At 36.7% G+C, this 22,375-nt stretch overlaps 1 long non-coding RNA gene and 1 other non-coding gene across 4 annotated transcripts in view; both read left to right on the top strand.

Annotated features, from left to right (window-relative positions):
* LOC105092251 (uncharacterized) overlaps nt 1–22,375 on the top strand; it is an 855,833-nt gene that overhangs the window by 11,156 nt on the left and 822,302 nt on the right. For 2 of the 3 annotated variants that reach the window (XR_010381298.1, XR_004138212.2), the window contains exon 2: nt 2,934–3,036. This is a non-coding gene — a long non-coding RNA (uncharacterized LOC105092251). Of the gene's footprint in view, nt 1–2,933; nt 3,037–3,444; nt 3,512–22,375 lie in introns of all 3 variants that reach the window. The other variant, XR_010381299.1, reaches the window with a different exon arrangement.
* Nucleotides 18,981–19,052, top strand: TRNAT-GGU (transfer RNA threonine (anticodon GGU)). Its single transcript has one exon. It is a non-coding gene; the product is annotated as a tRNA-Thr (tRNA).

Below are 22,375 nucleotides of genomic sequence, written 5' to 3'. Positions count from 1 at the left end.
TCTTCAGTATTGCTTTGGCAATTCTGGGTCTTTTGTGATTCTATATAAATTTTAGGATTATTTGTTTTAATTCTATGAAAAATGTCCTGGGTAATTTATAGGGATCACATTAAATCTGTAGATTGCTTTGGGTAATATGGCCATTTTAATATTAATTCTTCCAATCCAAGAACATAAGATATCTTTCCATTTCTTCGAGTCATCTTTAACTTCCTTTGTCAATGTCTTGTAGTTCTCTGCGTATAAGCCACCATATATTTAGTGTTTATATCTTTTTAGGCTCTTCTTAGTTTTGACAGTTTTCCCAACTTTTCCTATTTTTGATGGCCTTGACAGTTTTGAGGAGTCTTGGTCAGGTGTTTTGTAGAATGTCTCTCTATTGGAATTTGTCTGATTTTTTCCCCATAATTAGACTGGGGTTAGGGCACAAACATACACTATGTTTGATGTTAACCTTGACCACCTGGCTGAAGTAGTGTTATGTCAGATTTCTCCTTTATAAAGTTACTCTCTTGAGTCCTGCCTCTCCACTCCCAAATATGGAAGTTACTGTGAGAGTCCCACACTTAAGGAGTGGGGAGTTATGCTGCATCTCCTGGAGGGAGGATTATTTATATAAATGATTTGGGATTCTTCTGTGAAGAAGATTTGTCTCTTCTCTCACTTAATTATTTTTCAATAATTTGTTTATATCAGTATGGACTTGCAGATATTTATATCATAGTTTAGGTTAAACCCAATACTATTTTGTGTATTTATTGCTCAAACAGTTCCAACTTTTGCCCTTGGGAGATCTTTCAGATTGTTCTTGTGTCTCTTTGATATACCCGTATCAATTTTTTTTGTAGTTTTTGTTGTTTTTTTGAGTACTTCTTGCTTTCTATCACTACAAGCTGCTCTAGGATCACCTTATATATTTCTTGCCCCTGACCTAGAATCTGACTTTTGTCTAAGGACCCCTAGTTCCTTTTATTAGAAACCAAGATCTGGGTGCTAGCTGTGCTCATTACTACAGTGTAGATGTTGTGGGCCTGATAATTCTTTGTTGTTGGGACCTGTTCTGTGTATTGTAGCATGTTTAACACCATCCCTGGCCTCTATGTAATAGATGCCAACAGCAACCCTCCTGAGTTGTGAAAATCAATAATGTCTCTAGACATTATCAAATGTCTCCTGAGGGCAAAATGTCTCCTGGTTAAGGATTGTTAAAGAGACAGACCTGCTGAAAATGACAAGGATATAATGTAATGGGGAACAGTGGGAGACTTGCAGAAGAAGCCTCTGAGCCTGTTTGCAGGTATTGGGAAAGGATTCATAGAGGAGGTGCCATCTGAACTGACAATAGGTTTGATATTTTTTGAGCCATTATCATGAGTCAGGCAAAAGATGTTTAATTTTTTTTTCTTTTGTCACAAACTTAAAAAACAGTTACTTCACAGGTGAAGAAACTAGAGTTCAAAGGGACAAAGTAACTTGCTTAGAGTGCCTGAGCTTGTCTTGAAGGATCCAGTTAACCATGTGCATGGAGAGCTTTGAGGGCATTGACATCTCCTCACACTGCTCAAATCCAGACTATCTGAACCTCTCCTTTGTTTATAACAGTGCAATACCATCTCATTTTTAATTTTTTTTCCATTGAATTCTGACTTCTTGAGAAGAGAAATGATTCAGTGCTTGCCATGTTTTAGGTGGACCAGTAAACATTAGTCCATTCCATGAAATTTCCCAGTCACATTACAAAATCAACTCATGCTTCCTTCTGGTCAAACTGCTATCAGCCAGCATCTCTGGTGGAGGGCTCACTGCCCAGCACTCCAGCCAATCTCCTGTAGTCTTGGTCACTCCACCTCCTTATTGTTTTACTCCCAGCACCTCAAAAGGAGTAGTTGGCTGGTGTCAATGACAACCTCAAACTGATTATAGTCAGTAGCACTTTGCCATGGGTGAGAGCTGCAAAGGTATTCTCTAAGGAAGGCAAAAAACATTCTATACCTCTGTTATTAAAATGCAGAATGTGTTCCTACTGGTTTCTACATGTAATGTCAATTATCTACTTTTGACAATTCCTTTTTCCCATATGATCCTTCTATCATTTAAGGATAGGTTTTACACAGACCACAGAAGGCTTTTAAATTCTTCACATTCTTATCCCAATTTCCTTTTCTTTCTTTCTTTCTTTTTTTTTTCCTCCCTGGAGGTAGGGAGGTTTTCTTGTTTATTAAACAAAACAGGGAAAAAAATTCCCTGGTTTTTGTTTTGTTTTGTTCTTAGTGTTTTTGTGCCTTTTCTTTTCCCTACAACTTCTGAATCTGCTATTTGCAGTTGCTATGAAATTTTAAATCTATTGAATTAGAAGTTTTTCTCTCTCTGGTTTCAAGACTCACTTTCCTTCTTCCTTTCCTTTGCTAAAATTCTGGTCTAATTAAAAAAACAGTAGATCATAGTTAAATAAAACTGTACCCAGGATAACCCTAATTTCCATATGCAGATTTATCTGCACTGACAGCATCCCCCCCCTTACACACACACTCTCTCGCTCTCTCATTCTCCTTTCCCTCCTCTCCATCTCCCTATTGCATTGTGTCTGACTGATTTTCAGAGCACCTTCGCTGTTTCCCCCTTCTCATTCCCTTTCTGTAAAATATCTAGACAGGAAGGAGGTGGCTGCAGAGGCTGAACAAACAATCTCATATTCTGCCTGCAATGTCATCGTTTCTTTCCCCCATTTTAGGGGGCTGAAGTTGTCCAGGAAGGGGATGCAGAGGAGCTGAAAGGAAGGGGGGAGCTCTCCAGAGGCAGCTGCGGTCAGGGGCAGGGACCGCCGCCAGATGTGCCTGCCTCTCTGGGCTTTGATTCGAAAGGGGCAGCAGGAGGAAATATTGGGAGACAAAAGCCCCGGTTTAAATGATCATTTTCTTTATTTAACATGGCAGCAGACACTCTCTGCGTAGGATCATCATGCCGAGCATAAACTGGACTTTCCCACTTGCGTGGCAGGAGTGAGACAGATCACTGTGTGCTAAATGAGCATCTGAGGTAAGACCCACTCTTACAGATACTTAATGTTTTCCTATCAATTAATTTTCTTAAATATATGTTTCAGCCTCAATCACAAACAGTATAGTGGGGGCAAATCTTTGTTAATTTGCATTTAAGGATCTAAGAAAAAGCAGAGATATAATGTGTTCAACTCAATTTGAGGAGGTTAGTTACTTTGTCAATTCCATGTGTGCTTTTTTTTTTTTTTTTTAGAAAAAAAATATTTGGTTCAAGAATAGACTAGTGTCACCATAATCAACCAGTGGTGATAATACTGATGTTCAGACTCTTAAAAAAACTTTGCAAAAAGACAGTGAGCTACAGATGCATGTGCTGTATTTTTAGCTTACCTACAAATATTAGAACTCTTATTAAAATGATAGGGTTTTTTTTTTTTTTTAGCAGAGAAGGAATGAATGCTGCATAATTAAGTACAGTATTTAATTTGGCTGTTGTGAAGCAAAAGAATAAGGTAATAATTTTTATTGTACTAATCAGTCTCAAGATGTTCTCTGTGTTAATTGGGTTAAAAAAATTGCAGTACTTATTAGAAATTCTAATTTCACAATGCAGCACTGACAATAAGCTCAGCCAGTGAATTATTCACATCTTTAATTTGCTCACTTAATGACAGTGTTCTGTAATCAGAGTGCAGAGACTGCTGCCTATGCATTATGTATGATGCTCAGGACTTAAATGCAGGACATTATGAAGCTCTCAGTGGTTCAGTAATTAGTTTTCCACAAGACAGGATTTAGATATTCACAGATAAAAGTCCACAGTTGGATAATGCTAAGGTTGCAACACAAAATGACAAAGGAAAGGAAGCTCAAAGTTTAGACTGAAACTTTGTCTCTCAGGCCTTATCCACCGTGGAAACAGAATCAAGCCACCTGAAATAGTTGCCCAGCTCTGATCACATGTTTGAAAACTGTTTTTGAACAAAGTTGTAGCAGGCAAGGCATTTGAACAATTTCAGTGGACCAGAGGGGAAAGATAAAACCTTTTTAATTAGTGTTCACAGAAGCCCTGCAATATATTCTCCTAATAAGTCGGTAGTATGCATAGCAGGCATTTTCAATGTGCTTTGTAACTTAGTTAGTGCAAATGCAAATCAGGTTACAATAGTGTTTGGCTGTAATTGTGTTTGTAAAAGGGTTACATGCCCAAATGGAGATTGAGCTTGCTCATGGTTTTGTTCCAATTGCTTCTGAGGGGAGGTTTGAAAACCAAATGAGATATTAAGTGAATTTGGGCATGAAAGGAAGTAGATCTGAATTGTCAGTGCGACTTTGGAATTTCTTACACTTGTCGGTTTAGAGTTGTCAGTTTTTCTTTAGTGATTCTGTCATAATTGTTCTGCCATAAATTATATAACCTTATTGGTTATCCAGAAACATTAGCAAAACTTCAAAAATGTGTACTAACTTTGGGAAAACATTTCATAGTATTAATTCTAAAGTTTAATGACTAAATTGAAGTCTCTAAATACAATGTGTGTGTGTGTGTGTGTGTGTGTGTCTGTGTTTTCTTTTTTAAGAACATGCTGTTTGGGGGTATTTTTGAAGATTTAATTGATTTTTATTAATAAGTTCTCATTGCTTTATCATTTATCAGTCTCAGATTTGTGCTCATTTCTAAAACCCTAGTGTTAGGATCCTTAATAAAAATTAGTATCCAAAATTGGAAAGCACAGTAATACTTTTATAGATTAGAACTTTTTTTCTAAAGAAAGTTGAGTTGAGAAATCTATAGGCAAATGTCACATTTAGTGAATGAATGAACTAGCCAAATTAAAAAAAATTATATTTCATCAAATTTGAAAAACTTTAAATTAAGTAAAGTCACACCTCTAAATTTGACTTCTAACTTCTAGAACTGAAAAGTTACTTTAACAAAATGAAAAAGGTTGTCTTATATGTTTAGGAAGCTGTTGCCTTTGTGATACTGAGAACATAGTTTTTGGGAAAGGACACTTGGTTGGAAGAGGCATTAGAATACTGGGCAGCTGAGCAGGGGACTTGGCTTTGACTTGGGTTTGGATCCAGCATAATTTGTGACAGTCAGATGGTGGTAGTGGTGCTGGTGGGAGCTCAAAGAAACGGTTGGGAATTAGAAAACTTGTTAACTAGTCTCATTTCTGCCACAAACCAGCTATGTGACTTTGAGCACTTAAAATCACTTTCCATTTCCTCAACTGTCAGACAGGAACAACAAACTTTTCTAGGCTTTAGAAAAAACAACTGTAGAGTTGTTATGGGGATAAATGAGGTAGATGGAGTGAAAGTTTTTCTGAAAATTTAAAAGCACTAGACAAAAATAAGTTATATTAAGGATTAGCATAAAACTAAATGTGTTTCTTTGAACTGTACTATTTATTATGGAAGAGATTCTAATCCGGATTTGCAACACTATAATGCAAAAATGTGAAAATATTGTCAAGTAAGTCTATTTAGATTTAGTTTAATGAAAATAAGCCATGAAAAATTTCCTTCTTAGGTATTTGGGGAAGAATAAGAGAGCTCTGAGAGTTCATATACATCATTGTGGTGTCACTACTCCAAAAAGGTTAGCAATCCTCTTGCTTTAGACAATTCTTTCACCCATCACTTTCGAGAACTTATATATTAATACTCTAAGATGTCTTATGACTGGAATATCTGCCAGTCACTAAGATTTAAATCATTCTTCCCTTGATTATGCGAGTTAAATTGAAATCATTTATACCACCAGAATTTTGGAGCTCTTTTACTCACCAAAAATCAATCAATCAAAAATTGATTATCCTGTTAATTTTTTCTTTCATCATCTGTTGAGCACTTACAGTGCTATCAAAAATAACATGCCATCTCTCCCTTATTCTTATGAGGCAGTTATTTCTGTATTCCAGATGACAGACTGAAGCACAATGAAGTTAAGTAACTTAAAAATACCACAGGCAGTGAGGGGTAGAGTTGAAATTGAACCAGCTCTGAGTCCTGAGGTCTCAACCAATAGACTGTATTGTCAGTTCCTAAGGCCCTGTGATAATTGCTGAGGTAAGATAATTGATTGAGACTCCTGCTTTCAAACTGCTCACAGTGGTAATACTTGAATTTCTCCTACTTGCTCAGTATGAGAACCTGCTTCTCATAATGTGGTCTACAGACCAGCAGCGTTGGTGTCATCTGGAACCAGGCTTAGGTGCTTCACAAATTTTGATCTGGCTTTTAAATCACCTGGGGATCTGGTGAAAATGCAGATGCCCATTCAGTAGCCCTGGGATGGGGCCCAAGATGCTTTTCTAATAAATTTCCAGGTGATGCAGTGTTACTGTTTGGAGAAGCCTCTATTTGGTGAGTTCTGGAATTACTCTCATTTCCCCAAGTTTGGTACCCAGCATGTCAAAGGTAGGCCATGTGTACCAGATTCTTTACTGAGTCCTACTCTTTCTCCAATTCTGATGTTTTTTTGGTCCATATAGAATAGCTTCCACCTTGGTTTCCTGACTTCAGCCCTCTTGTGCCCTGAGTCTCAGCCTACATAGCTGTGGTGCTGGCTACCTGCTTAGCTCTGGCTTACACCTTTTCCTACAGGTCTGATCCCATACTCCTAGTCACTAGCATTGACTGACATATCTCTGTTGTGGCATCAGCCTGGTTGAAGATCTTCATTCCCTTTTCTGTGTCAGAATCACCTGTGAAGCTTATTAAATACCTGCAAGCCCTTCAGCACCACTCACATGGATTCTGATGCAGTAAGCCTGGAGTGAGCCTTGGGAATTTTTTTTTTAATCTTTCACAAAGTGTCATAGCTGATCTGATGGGCAGCATAAATGAAAACACCATCCCAGGGGGCCCCTGCTGTGCCCTGATCTGAAGGGGATTCTTTAGAAACTGATACTGGCATAGCTTGGGTTTAAGTTTGCCATCCACTAGGAACATTTTGTCTATGCCTCTATGTTAGCAGTGGGAGCACAACACAGGAAAAACTTAAAACTTTGCTGAGCTGGTTTCAGGAAGGCTTTGCTGAGTGATTGACATTTGAATTGGCTAGCCAATGAAGGAATAGGCCTTTTTTTTTCCAAGCCAAAGGAATAGCATATACAAAGCCAGAGAGATAAAAATGAGAAAGTAATCTTTAATCTGAGACACCCATTTTGACAAAAGTATTTAACACACAGAAAGGAGGAGTAGGAGACAAAATTATAAAAGTAGGTAGCCTCACTTTTAGGATCTTATGTTTTAAACCAAAGAGTTTACACTTCACTCTACAGACAGAATTACCAGAGGTTTAAGATGGAAAGCAAGGTGATCAGATGTGTGTTTTGGAAAAATAATCTTGGTATTGAGACATACGAATTTAGTGGGGCAAAACTGAAGATAAAGAGACAAGTTAGGTACCTGCCGTATTAGTGTGAGATGGGCCCTAACCTAACTTCTTCTATCTCAGACACTGATGATGTTTCTTTATCACCTATCACACTTATATTTTATAATAACCACTTGCAGTTTAGATCTGATAAATGGCATGGCCTTGAGAATTCAGAGAACTCAGTGCTTTTATGAGCCATCACTGGTTCTTCCTTCTCCTGATTATTTTACCTTATAATGTTGAGACAGTTAGCTTTAGGGTTCTTCCCTCGGGAGCTGCTTAGAGCTTTTAGGTAGTTATTTGCTAGCAAAATCTACATTGGCCTATGAGAAACTTGAAACCAGTTCATGAGCAGGAATAGGAATGCCAATGGTTGGGAGAATTGTGTTTGGGTCTCTTGAATGCACTGCTATTGCCCAAGCTCTGGAGAGAGACTTTGCATAATCCATTAGCCTTGACCTAGCTTGATTTTTTTTTATGTCCTGCTTCTAAATTTGTCCCTCTTACAGTGACTCTCAGATGTGCTTAGACATTTCACTCAGTTTTTGACCCACTTTAGTACTTCTTTGTTCTTGGCTAAACTCTCTTCCTTGATTCTAATCTATATGTGTTTATGTGACAGGCTGAGTATGGTCCCCCTAAAGATAATGGCCCCCCAAAGATAATTCCCAGAATCTGTGAATATATTACCAGGCATGGCAAAAGGGACTAAGCAGATGTGATTAAAAATCTTGAGATGGGGAGATTATCCTAGATTATCTTTGTATTTATATATTATCAATGTTATCATAAGCGTCCTTTTAAGAGATAGGTTAGAAAGTCAGTCAGAGAAAAAAATTAGAAGATGCTATCTTGCTGGCCTTGAAGATGGAGGGAGGGGCCATGAGCCAAAGAATGCAGACATCCTCTAGATACTAGAAAAGGTAGGGAAACAAAATTTACCTTAGAACCTCCAGGAGGGACCAGCCCTGCCAACACCTTGACGTTAACCCAGTGAGACAGATTTTGGACTTATTACCTCTAGAACTGCATGACAATAAGTTCGTGTTATTTAAAACCAGTAAGTTTCTGGTAATTTGTTACAGAAGCAATAGGAAACTAATAGTTTATTACATACCTTTATCTGACTTGTCTTCCTGTTCAGTTTGTCCCACTTATAACAATTTTACTGGTTCACTGTTGTTTTTCCTTGAATATTTCTCTGCTAGTGGGCCAGCACACTTGTTTCTTCTGAGCTTCAAATTCCTCAGTGACTAAGGTATTACCTAGGAGGTGAGTGACTGATGGGGCTCTTCCGAGGTAAGTGAGATAAGGCCAGTAAAGTGCTCCACATTGTGTTGACGTAGAGTATGTGTGCAATGAATGCAGTTCCTGTCTCTTCATGGGATTCTAGTGAACTAATTACTGTTTTTTTCCTCACAGTATTGGAGAAATCCAAGAGCGATTTTGAATATTAATGACTTACAAGATAGAAGTTTGTTTAGGATTTAATTAGTAAGTGCTTAGTGCTAATAACAATTCTTTTTGAATTTCATTTAAAATATATTTTGATTTTGAATTCCTTTGGGGGTAAAATATTATTCATGGCTATATCTGCACTGTGCAAACTAAACTAGCTAAAGCTTAGCAGAGCATTCTCTTTTTCCTCAGAATTTTTCCCCTCCTGCCCCATTTTGAGTGTTTTTCTTCACACACACAGAGACACACAGTATCTACTTACAATCTACAGTACAGTTAGTGTTCTACATAGAAAGATGCTACAAGGGTTAAATGAGTTGCAGGAGAAAGTATTTGTTCAACTCTCTTAGTATACAGTGTGAATTATTGGTACATCTGTTGTACTGACAAGGTCATGATCTACTTGGGAAAAGATGTATATTATATCTTTGGATCCCTAAGGCCTTACAAGATTTGTTAAGTAAATTACTAAATAAAATTTGGAAACTTACAGAGGAGCAAGGAAGAAGAGTTGGAGAAAAGGAAAAAAAAAAAATTTGGTAGTTCTTTGGGGTTGATTTTCCCACTGTTTGCCTCAAAAATGTCTCCTGATCTCTGCATTTGAGCCCCTAGCCCCCAAACTACACAGCTAATTTGCGAACAAACTCTAAACCCTCAGTTACATGAACCAGTCTCAGTAACTGACTGCTCACTTAACTAGGGCTGGCATATAAACTTCCTCTCTCCCTATGTTAGTTTCCTGTTGCTGCCTTAACAAACTGCTGTCAACTTAGTGCCTAAAACAATACAGATTTATTATTTTATAATTTTGTAGGTAGGAAGTCCAGTACAGATCTCACCAGATAAAAATCAAGGTGTTGGAAGACTGTGTTCCTTCCTGGAAGTTCTAGGGGAGAATCTGTTTCCTGCTCGTTTGAGAATTCAGTTGCTTGTGGTTGTGGGACTGAGACCCCTGTTTTCTTTCTTTTCTCCTTTTTTTTTGTAGTGGAAGCAAAGATAAGGAGTAGTACGGAAGAATCATTTAGATAATTAACAATCAAAAAATTTTTTTGAAAACTTCATACCATCCCCAGGGGCAGATTTTATTAGCTCTACTTTATGATGAAGAAAGGAAGGCTCAGAGAAGTGCAGTAACTTGACTGAGTACACACAAAAGCCAGAGTCCAGCTCATTTGGTCTGACTGCTAAGCCTGTTCTATCATATCTGCTCTCATATCTCTTATATCATACCTGTTCTCTCATATCTGCTGTTCTCTGGCTGCATAGGAACCCCAGGCTCTCCCAGTTTCTGGTATAAATATGTCCCAAATATTGTATGAAGGTAAATGGCATGGGACATTTTTTTTTTTTAACTTTTTGACCCCCTTCACCCATCTCTCTCATCCTCCTACCCCTCACTTCTGGTAACCACTAATCTGTTCTCTGTATCTATGAGCTTGGTTTTTCATTTGTTGTTTTTTTTGTTTGTTTGTTTTTTTACATTCCACATATAAAAGAGATCCTAGAGTATTTGTCTTTCTCTGACTGACTTATTGAACTTAACATAATGGCTTTGAAGGAATTATTGGTGGCTGTCAGCTGAAGGCTATTTCCAGCTTCTGAAGACCCTCTGCATTCCTTGGCTTTTTGGTCCTCTTCCCTGTCTTCAAAGCCTGAAACAGCAAGTTGAATCTTTTTCATGCTTCAAACCTCTCCTTATACTTCACATCATCTCTCTGACCCACTCTTCTGCCTCTCTCTTCTAATTTCAAGTTCTCATGTGATCACATTGGGTCCACCTGAATAATCCAGGATAATCTCTACAGCTAAATAGCCTTAACTTAATCACAACTGAAAATAATACATACACAGGTTCTAGAGATTAGGAGGTAAATGTCTTTAGGGGTCCCTTCTGCCTACCACAGCCTGTAACTGACAGCTTTTGTCTGTATAATAGTTGTTCCACATTTTGTTTTCTAATTTGTGCAATATTATTTTTAGTCTTTCTCTAAGCCTCAGTATCCCGTCTCAGAACTCTATTAGGCATTTGATTCAAATCTTTTGTCAGCTTAGCTCTTCTGCAATGTAAACTCACTTTTCTCCCAATTTGTTTCAATTCAGTTACATTCAATTCAATTCAATAAGAATTTATTGTCTACTGAACACATTTCTGGTATGATAAGGTAAGATGTGGCATTTGTAATCTGCTTCAGTGGTAAGACATATTCATATGAGATAGAGAAAAATGCTAGAGAGAATATAATCACCTTGTGTGTACGACAGGCAAGGGTGCTAGGAGGGGGAGATTAGCATGCCCAAGTGGGATTAGGAAAGCAAAGTTGTGACTTTGCCTGGCTGAAGTCACTTACAGGATATGATTTAAGGAAAAATGATCAGATCTTTCTGTTTGAAAATATTTCCCTACATAGCTCGAAATGTGTTGCTTCACTTTGTCACTATTAGATCCATTTAGCTTAAAAAGCATCCCCTTTTACCAAGCCATCTTGTCGAACTCTTGGTCAGGGTATATATATTCTTAATTGTTCACTAAACTACTTAATTCATCCTTGTACTTTAGTCTGTATCAACTTTCTATAGACCTTTAATGAATATTTCTCCCTTTAAATTTGTTGTCCTATTATCTGAGAGAATTTTTAGCACCAGGCATTTTGGGATCTTAATAGCATATAAGTGGAGCAAATCAGGACCAGGTGGGGACAAGGCTTGGAAAACTAACCGAGCTAGGACTCCTTTTGTTCTCTCATGATGCCCCCAAGAGAGATTAACATGGCAATAAGGCTGACTCCTGTGGAGTGTGGCCATGAATCCATAGCCCAGTGTTCAAGGGGGTGTAGTTCAAGTCTGAGACAGTCTACCATTAATATCACAGAAGCTTCTATGGCTGGGTCCCTATGTATCATATCACAGAAGCTCTTAAAATGATAAGTATGGACCTAGCCAGAGAAATATCTGAAGATACAGAAATCTAGGTTTCATTAAGGAGATAAGAGGTATGTATATTGCTTGGATCTCAGGCAAATGGACCAGAATTCAGGATAGGGAACTTGAATATAGGGAGCATGGATGAAGGCCAGAAATAGAGACTTGGTATGAATGGTGGGACAAAGATTCCAGCTTGCGGTTTGGGATCACTGTGGTCAGGGAAGATATGAGCTTCTGCTGGTAGGCAAATTCCAGACCTTTGGGACAATGACTCTAATATCCAATCAGATCTCATTCTCATTGACTCAGACTGATTAGGGCTCACTGATTAGTGTTCTTCTGGACTTGCATTTGGCCACGGACATTGTAGGCCCCGACTGTCAGCCTGTAGGGAATGGGAGGAGCACAACTGGTCTTTGCAATGCTGGGAACACTTTCGTGGAAACTTGTTCCATCTGTGTTGTGAAGTTCATCTAATGCCGCATGACTCCAGTCACACCTGAATTAAACTAACAAGTTGCTTGCTTCTATAGTGTTATTCCAAATCTGGACACTGGTCATTACATTCTTTGGTCATTTTGTTAATTTTCCAAGTTAAAATTTTAGATTGAGCTTTGGCAGAATAGAATAAATTCAAATATTCCATGCTTTCCAAAGTTAAAAAAAGAGGGAGTAAGTTCCCTGAAACTTGAGGAATTCAAACATGCATTAGATGACCACTTGGCAGATTGATGCTAAGGCATTTAACAGGTGACATTTAAAGGTCCTTCTAATCCTAAAATCCTGTCTAAATCAGGATAATGTAAAATGTCTAAACTTCATAGTTTATTTATTGAACACCTTTATTTATTAATTAAAAAAGATATTAAAAAGGGATAATTTTCATTAAGCATGCTTGGCCATTTTAAATTACTTTCTTCAATTTAAAATCCCCTTAATACACTGATTACTTATCAGATAAACCAATAATCTATGATTTGCAGCAAAATGAAAATTTATTCAGACATATTTAAATGTTACACATACTCATATACATTGAGGATCCCTTTTTTGTTAAACTTTTTTTTATTGAGTTATAGTCATTTTACAATGTTGTGTCAAATTCCAGTGTAGAGCACAATTTTTCAGTTATACATGAACATACATACACTCATTGTCACATTCTCTTTTGCTGTGAGCCTTTTTTTTTTTTAAAGCATAAGATCCATACAGGTATATTTTATTACAAAGTTGTTTATTTTAATGCTAGAACAAAACTCAAAGTCTGTCTCCTAGTTGCGCTGAATTTCAGTGGCCTTTTTAATTGCAATTAAGCTCACAGTTTTGAAAGTTCTTTGGTAAGAAGGACCTATCTACATTTAAGCTGTATGTTGACTTAGGTAGCGCTGTCACCCAAATAATCTCTGCTTCGCCTGGCAGTCTGTGAAGAAAGAAGTCCATAAAAGTGGTGTGTGGTTTTGGGGTTGGTGTCTATATCTAGGAATGAGGTCCAATGGTAGAAGGCCTTTCTCAGCTTTTGCTTTGGTACCTTCAGTTTAAGCTTGGAATGACAGAATTTATATTTCAAAAGTCATTAGTGATAACTCTCATATCTCATTTTATAAATGAGTAAACTGAGTCACAATGAGGCTGAGTGGCTTATCTATTCATACATTGCAGTTCTTCCAGCTCCTTTACATTCACTTTAACCCTGACAGTCCATTCAATTATTATGCTTCTTTTAAAGAAGAGGAGCGATTGAGTGAATTGGGCAAGATCACACAGTCAGTGGATGGGGGTCCTGCTGCCTCCACTTGTGATGCTGGAAAATAGCTTTGCATGGTACTTCTTTTCATGTTTATTTCTCTGGTGAGTACAAGGTGATTAAATCAAATCTTGTTCATTTGAGGGTAGGTAAAATAAAATTACAATATACCCCATTCATTGGAAAATAGTCTAAGATTTGGAAGTGCTGAAAATAGCTTTTTCCTAAGGAATTTACTAAACTTATGTGCAGTCTACATTTTATAAATAAATAATATTAGATACCAGTCACATGTATTATAATATCTTGATATTTACAGGTTTCAGAATACTTAGCATTTTAAAAGCAGATTGCTCTTTATATAATAAATTTCACTTATTGCCTTAAAATCATTAGTTTTGATGAATATTGACATATATATTTGAGCATTCAGGAGCAGAAATTTGCTAGGAATGCCAGTCAAAAGTTATTCTCAGAATTTTAATTTCATAGCAATGTACATTATAAATTACATTTATTTCTTTTGATCTGCATGTGTTAATCTTTAAAAATATTCTTAACTATCTGCCTAAAGCTGGTGGTAGGAAAGACTTTAGATTGTAGCCTTCTCATAGCTTGTGTCCTAAGGAGTCACTTTTCTGAGGAAAGAGCATGTCACTTACTTTTCTCGAAGTCCAAATGTGAAGATCCTGCAGTCTTTCTGTTGCAACTCAAGAACTCCTTAGTAGAGGGAAGATGTTTCAAAGCTACTTTCCCTGGATGTCCATGACTGTGGCTGTAGTCACTGCTGGGCCCTTCACAACATGTCATCTCTTCTAACCTTACAGCATGATCTTCTAATCTTAGCATTGCATTATGATTGCTATTCTATAAATGGGGAAACTGAGGTTCTGAGAGGTTGAGTGCAAAACCCACTCAAGATATCCTTTCTACCACAACAAACTTCTTATTATATTTTCTTTTGAGAGAGAGAATAAAAGTAAGATCAACAATGGCACTTTACATTTGTGTAGCACTTTTGAGATTTCTCTTCATTTTCTAGCCCATTGTGTGTTATGTGTGCATTACAGTGTTCTCCAGAGGACTAATGTGGTAATGATAATAGTAATATTTGTTAAAAACTTGCTATGTGGCAGGCACTGTGCTTAGTGCTTCATATACATTATCTCATTTCATCCTCACAGCAACCCTATGAAGTAGAAATTATTATCATCATTTTTAAGATGAGAAAATGAGGCTTAGAGAGATTAAATAGCTTGCCCAAGGTTACTGCTGTTTAAACCAAGCAATCTAACTGCAGATTCCAATCCTATAACTGCTCTGCTTGGCTGCTTGCACTGTACCTAAGGCTCTTCTTTTTTTTATCTACTAACCTTTCTTCTCCTTTATGAAGCGCTTGCAGGGGAATGACTTCTGCACTAGTATTGCACTGTTAAGAATGGCTGCTACTGTCCAGTGTCCTCAAAGTTTAGTGTGCATAAACATTATCTGAGATGTTTCCTAAGGCAAATCGTACTAGACAATCCTGAAAATTTAATACTAATCTAATTGCCATAAAGTTTAAATGAATTAGAGTTGCGTAGTGGGTAAAACCCCAAAATTTGATATTGTCAACAAATGTCTAAGTAAATAGTCATCTCTTGACTTAATTTTTTATATGAAAACATATAAGGTCAGTTGCTTTAAGCAAGCTAAATGGTGCCTAATCTTTGTAATTAATACAGTCATGAGATATAATCAGAAAGGGTCTTTACTTTTGTTTTTCTGTTTCTTTAAATTTCTCCAGCAGCATTAGCTTGTCTGCTACTGGACGGAAATGTGGTCAATTCTGTGACTTTTCTGCTCTCTCTTGAGGTCCTACAGAGTCTGTAACTCACACATGGAATCTCAATTCAGTAATGAAGCGTGTCCACTCCCATGTATTGGTAAACACTTCTGTCTCCTTTTAAATTACAATTTATTTCCTCTTCTCCAGCTGAAGGTTCCTGGAGGTTGGAAGCTAGGTAAAGAGTGTGGGCTTTCCTTTCTATTTCCCTGTTTCAGTGATTCTTATAATGTTGTCCTGTGGACCAGTAGCATCAGCTGGGAAGTCATTAGTTATATGACTTCTTGGGTCCCACCCAGCCAGACTTAGTGAATTGGAAACTCTGGGGATGGGGCCAGCAATGTGTTTCAAATGACACATGCTAAAGTTTGAGAACCACTGCACTATCCTATGCTTGCTTCCCTCTTCATCCTTCTTAGTAACCTTGATTTCTGTGGTCAAAGCAAAGAGAGCAGGAATAGAAAAGGAGTCAGGAAGGTTACTATTTCCCTGGCATTGTCATGGTTTCTTGTTTTAGGAGCTGGGATTTATTTAAAGTTGAGTCTTTCTCTGATGGCAGCTTTTTCAGAGGCCTCACTGAGAATATTCAATCAAATCCCTTTCTTCTCTGCCCTTCTTCCTCCCTACTCCTCTTCATGTGACACAGAGTCTCTCCGTTGGGTCTTATTGCCCTTTCAGAGCCCATTCAAAGTAGCCCCAGGAGTGCTTTATTTGGTGTAGTTTACAGGGTACAATGTTTTTAAAATTTAAAAAAATTACACAATTTTTAAAGGTTATTTTCCATTTATAGTTATCACAAAATATTGGCTATATTCCCCATGTAGAATAAATACATCCTTGAGCCTATCTTACACCCAATAATTTGTACCTCTCACTCCCCCACCTCTATATTGCCCCTTCTTCCTTCCCACTAGTAACCACTAGTTTGTTCTCTATAACTGAGAGTCTGCTTCTTTTTTGTTATATTCACTAGTTTATTGTAGTTTTAAGATTCCATATATAAGTAATATCATACAGTATTTGTCTTTCTCTGTTTGACTTATTTCACTTAGCATAATGCACTCCAAGTCCATCCATGTTGCTGCAAATGGCAAAATTTTATTCTTTTTTATGGCTGAGTATGCAGATGGCAAAATTTTGTTCTTTTTTATGGCCGAGTAATATTCCTGTGTGTGTATGTATATATGTGTGTGTGCATATATATGTGTGTGTGTGTATATATATATATACACACACACACATATATATGTGTGTGTGTGTGTGTGTGTGTGTGCGTGTATATCTTCTTTATCTACATATATGCTACATCTTCTTTATCCATTCATTTGTTGATGGACAGTTAGGTTGCTTCCATGTCTTGACAATTGTAAGTAATGCTATTATGAACATTAGGGTGCATGTATCTTTTCAAATTAGTGTTTTTGTTTTTCCAGATGTATACCTAGGTGTGGAATTACTGGGTCATTTGGTAGTTCTATTTTTAGTTTCTTGAGAAATCTTCCATACTGTTTTTCCACAGTGTTGCACCAATTTACATTCCCACCAACAGTGTTCAAGTGTTCCCATTTCTCCACAGCCTCGCCAACATTTTTTATTTATGTTCTTTTTGATGATAACCATTCTGACAGGCATGAGATGATATCTCATTGTGGTTTTCATTTGCCTTTCCCTGATGATTAGAGATGTTGAATATCTTTTCATGTGCCTGTTGGCCATCTGCGTTTCCTCTTTGGAAAAATGTCAGTTCAGTTCTTCTGCTCCTTTAAAAAAAAATTGTGTTTTTTTTTTTGATGTTGAGTTGTATAAGCTGTTTATATAAATTAGATATTAACCCCTTATCGGTGATATCACTTGCAAATGTTTGCTCCTGTTCAGTACATTGTCTTTTCATTTTGTTATTGGTTTCCTTTGCTGTGTGAAAGTTTTTACGTTTAATTATATCCCATTTATTTACTTTTGCTCTTATTTCCTTTACTTTAGGAGATGGATCCAAAAAAATATTGCTGCCATTTATGTCAGAGTATTCTGCCTATGTTTTCCTTCAGAAGTTTTACAGTATCTGATCTTACATTTAAGTCTCTAATCCATTTTAAGCTTATTTTTATTTACGGTGTTAGAGAATGTTCTAATTTTGTTCTTTTACATGTAGCTGTCCAATTTTCCTAGCACCACTTATTGAAGAGACTGTCTTTTCTGCATTGTATATTCTTACCGCCTTTGTCATAGATTAACTGACCATAAGTGTGTGGGTTTATTTCTGGGCTCTCTATCCTGTTTGATTAATGTGTCTGTCTGTTTTTGAGCCAGTACCATACTGTTTAGATTACTGTAGCTTTGTGGTATAGTCTGAAGTCAGAGAAGGTGATTCCTCCAGCTCTGATTTTCCTTCTCAAGATTGTTTTGGCTGTTTGGGGGTCTCTTGCATTTTTATACAAACTTAGAAATTATTTTTTCCAGTTCTGTGAAAAATACCATTGGTATTTTGATAGGGAATGCACTGAATCTCTAGATTGCGTTGGATAGTATGGTCATTTTTTTTTTTTAACATTTCCAATGTTTTAAAATACATAAATTAATCAGTTCCTTTATGAGGAAGATTGTCTTTTTCTCCCACTGACCTCTTGCCATTTTCCAAGTATAGAGAAGTCTGTGGATTGATTTGGGCCTTGGTAGTGTTTTCAGGTCTCTAAGTCCAAAGAATAAGATCATGGGACCAAGTAACAGTCACAAAGCAGGTGACACTGCCTGATTATTACTTAGTGAACTGGACTCCTCTTGTATACCACTTTGTATTATCTTAGTTCCACTTCTTCCTCCTGGCTCTGCTCTAGTGATCAGGTCCACAGAGACTTTGACCACATTTATATAGCTGTAGCCTGATGATGCCTCTGCCTGGACCAGTTCTTGTTTTCCATCTTGTGTTTCTGTGACTATCTTAGCCCTGCTTGGCTCTCATGCATAATCAACCAAAAGATAGAGACAGAGGAATTAATGTCCATGGGGCCATTCTTGGCTAATAGGGAATATATCAGATAGACATATGTTTCTTCCTTTCAGTGCCAGGTAGGCAATTCCAAAATGCATGTCCATAAAGCTTCTCAAAATCTACTACTAAGCTGAGTACCTATTTCCCACAGAGGTTCCCAACTAGATAACACATTTTTGTATTGACTTTCCTTTCTTCCCCACAGAGTCCTCCATCCCTCTCTCATATTCCCTGAGATCAATTCCCAGATAAACTACCTGCCTGGAAGCCTTTTTATCAGGCTTTCAGGGGAACCCAGGCAAAGCCTAATTATCAATACTAACCCACCTCATTGTCTTACTCTTGAAGATTGGTAGAAACCTAGAGATTAAAAGTTATAAGTTCATATGTAATTGGAGATGTATCCAAAGGGAATGCCTGTATTTTGTTGGCTCCAGTTGAATAATTTGACACCAAGGATTAAGATTGCTCATTAAGTAGTTCATAAATGTGAATAATAGGAGCTTGAAATACCACTATACTACTATCCTCCTTTGGAAGCAGACCAGACTAGATGACTTCTTTGAGGACACACTGATGATTTCAGTGACTTATTAGAGGGTGGGGCTTTCTTTTTCACTCAAAAAGATATCAAAAAGGCTTGTCAGGGAGTAGGAGGTATAGCTCAATGATAGAGCCCATGCTTGGTGTGCACGAGGTCCTGGGTTCAATCCCCAGTACCTCTGTCAAGGGGAAAAACAGAACAACAACAACAAAAAGGGCTTGTCATTTACCTGGGCTCACAAGTTACTGTATACCAAAGGGATGCCTTACAGTTTGCTTTAATTTAAAAGTGAGATAATCTTACCACAGTTCAGTTTTCCTAGGTGATAGTGATGCCGATGTCACTTCCACCTGGCTTTGTGCTACACAAGAGAAACCATACAAATGTTTTCCCATTCTTAGTCTCAGAAACTCCTGTAGTTGTAGAATAAGGTAGACCCATGGTACCTAAACCCTGGCCTATGGACTGACTGTAGCAAAATCACTGAGAAAACTTTTTAAAATTGAGTTCTGGAAATTTGGATTAGTTTTGGAGTTTGGGCAGTGGTAGGCTGGAGCTGGCCAGTCTTAGTTTGTGAGAGCCCATTTTGTACCTCTCTGACTCCACCTTGAGAGACTTCACGTTCATAGCTTGAAATCAACTCTAGTGGGAATATTTACTCTATAGAAGTTGGCAAATGTTAAAAATTAGAGATTTTCCCCCCTAGAGAGCTGGTGTCAAGTGTTTACTAGCATATCACTGGACTGGGGCCAAGGAGCCGTACAGCTTGGTAAGGAATCTGTTTTTTTAGGAATGTTAGTATTTTTATTTTTGTTTAATATGAGCTATTTATATGGCAGTACTATTAGCCTGTTATCACTTTTTTTGGCAAATATTTTAAAGGTATATTTTTTAACCTTTTTAAAAAAATATTATTATTGAAATTACTTTTAATAAATTACCAATTTGACTATATATAGTTACAAGTCTAAAAATATTTATTGAGGTATAGATGATTTACAGTGTTGTATTAGTTTCAGTATATAGCAAAGTGATTCATATATATTTTTTTCAGATTTTTTTATAGGTTATTACAAGATATTCAGTATAGTTCCCTGTGCTATAAAGTAGGACCTTGTTGTTTATCTACTTGATATATAGTAGTATGTTTATGTTAATCCCAAACTGCTAATTTATATACTCCCTCCTCCTCTCCTCTTTGGTAACCATAGTTTGTTTTCTATGTCTCTGAGTTTATTTCTGGTTTGTAAATAAGTTTATTTGTATCACTTTTTTAAAAGATTCTATTTATAAGTGATATCATATGATATTTGTCTTTGTCTGACTTACCTGACTTAATATAATAATATCTAGGTCCATCCATGTTGCTGCAAATGGCATTATTTCATTCTTTTTTATGGCTGAGTCATATTCTGTAGTGTATATACACCACATTTTCTTTATCCGTTCATCTGTTGATGGGCATTTAGATTGCTTCTATGTCTTGACTATTGTAAATAGTGCTGCTATGAACATTGGGGTGCATGTATCTTTTTTGAATTAGAATTTTCTCTGGGGATATATGCCCAGGAGTGGGATTGCTATATCATTGGTAACTCTATTTTTAATTTTTTAAGGAACCTCCATACTGTTCTCCATAGTGGCTGTACCAATTGACATTCATAATTATAAAATTGACCAATTTGTGCTATAGCAACTAATGTAAATGATCTCCTCTTTAGCACCTCATTGGGTTTTCTAAAGGAAAACCAGTCTACATTAATTTAATTCCCTATGTGATTTGTACAACAATTAAAATTAAAATTGTACAAAATTAAAATAGGTTTAATCATAACTTTTAGACTAATTGTTTTAACAGAAACTTGGAGTATCATTATTCTCTTGAATATTATAACTTAACAAGCAATTGCTATGCTAATCCAAGTGGTTACCATTGCAAGATTTCATCCAGAGTCTGGATATAGAAGGGATGGCCCATTAGATGGGGGTTCCTATTTCTCCTCCCTGTTAGTATCTCTAATTGTTACACATTAAGCATAGTGAGGCTGAAGAATTCAGTACCTATTTACAAAGAGGATTGTGATTCTTAAGACAGTGCCTACTGTACCTGACAACAGTGATTTAAAGACTAATTAAGATCACACAAACCATTGCCAACAGTGTTAATGCTGATAAATCTGGAATACAAAAATCACATTTTGGTTTTAATATAAAAGGGGAAATGCTAAATTGTTAAATGTGGTATAGTATTATGAAAATTGAATTAGATGTGAGCAAACATGCATTCTGGCCTCTGTTTCATCATTTCCTTTTCAAGTGCCATTTGTCAACTGATGTAACCTTTTCAGCCTCAGTTCCTTATTCTTGAACCTACTCTATATCACATAATTTATTCTAAGGATCAAATGAGGTAATGTATGTGTGAACAGTTTGAATATGTTTCTCTTCAAATGTGAGAAATCATTAATATTAGGTTTTTATTTCAAATACTTAGAAAGGATATTATCTTTTTATTAAATGTAATTCAGTCACATATATAATATACTCAGTGTTGACAAATCCCTTATCAGAACTTTAAACAATTGAATGAGTCTTTTGTTTTTAACATTTTTTATTGAGTTATAGTTATTTTACAATGTTGTGTCAAATTCCAGTGTAGAGCACAATTTTTCAATTATACATGAACATACATATATTCACTGTCACATTTTTTTTTGCTGTGAGCTACCACAAGATCTTGTATATATTTCCCTGTGCTGTACAGTATAATCTTGTTTATCTATTCTGCATATGCCTGTCAGTATCTACAAATTTTGAAATCCCAGTCTGTCCCTTCCCACCCCCTGCCCCCTTGGCAACCACAAGTTTGTATTCTATGTCTGTAAGTCTGTTTCTATTTTGTATTTATGTTCATTTTTAATTTTTTTTAGATTCCACATATGAGTGATCTCATATGGTATTTTTCTTTTTCTTTCTGGTTTACTTCACTTAGAATGACATTCTCCAGGCACATCCACGTTGCTGCAAATGGCGTCGGTTTTTATGGCTGAATAGTATTCCATTGTGTAAATATACCACAACTTCTTTATCCAGTCATCTGTTGATGGACATTTAGGCTGTTTCCATGTCTTGACTATTGTAAATAGTGCTGCTATGAACATTGGGGTGCAGGTGTCTTTTTGAAGTAGGGTTCCTTCTGGATATATGCCCAGGAGCGGGATTTCTGGGTCATACGGTAAGTCTATTCCTAGTCTTTTGAGGAATCTCCATACTTTTTTTCCACAGTAGCTGCACCAAACTGCATTCCCACCAGCAGTGTAGTAGGGTTCCCTCTTCTCCACAGCCTTTCCAGCATTTGTCATTTGTGGATGAATGAGTCTTAATTTGCCATTGACATTTATGGTTACCTTTTTTGGATGCCATCTTTATGATTATGAACTGATTTTCAGAATTTAAATAAATCTCTTTATATATACATATATTATTTTGTAATTATTTTATAGA

Source organism: Camelus dromedarius, chromosome 6 (genome assembly GCF_036321535.1).
Source record: "Camelus dromedarius isolate mCamDro1 chromosome 6, mCamDro1.pat, whole genome shotgun sequence".
Lineage (NCBI taxonomy): Eukaryota > Metazoa > Chordata > Mammalia > Artiodactyla > Camelidae > Camelus > Camelus dromedarius.
The sequence above is the reverse complement of the archived record's forward strand: the minus strand, read 5'-3'. Positions and strand labels throughout refer to the sequence as shown.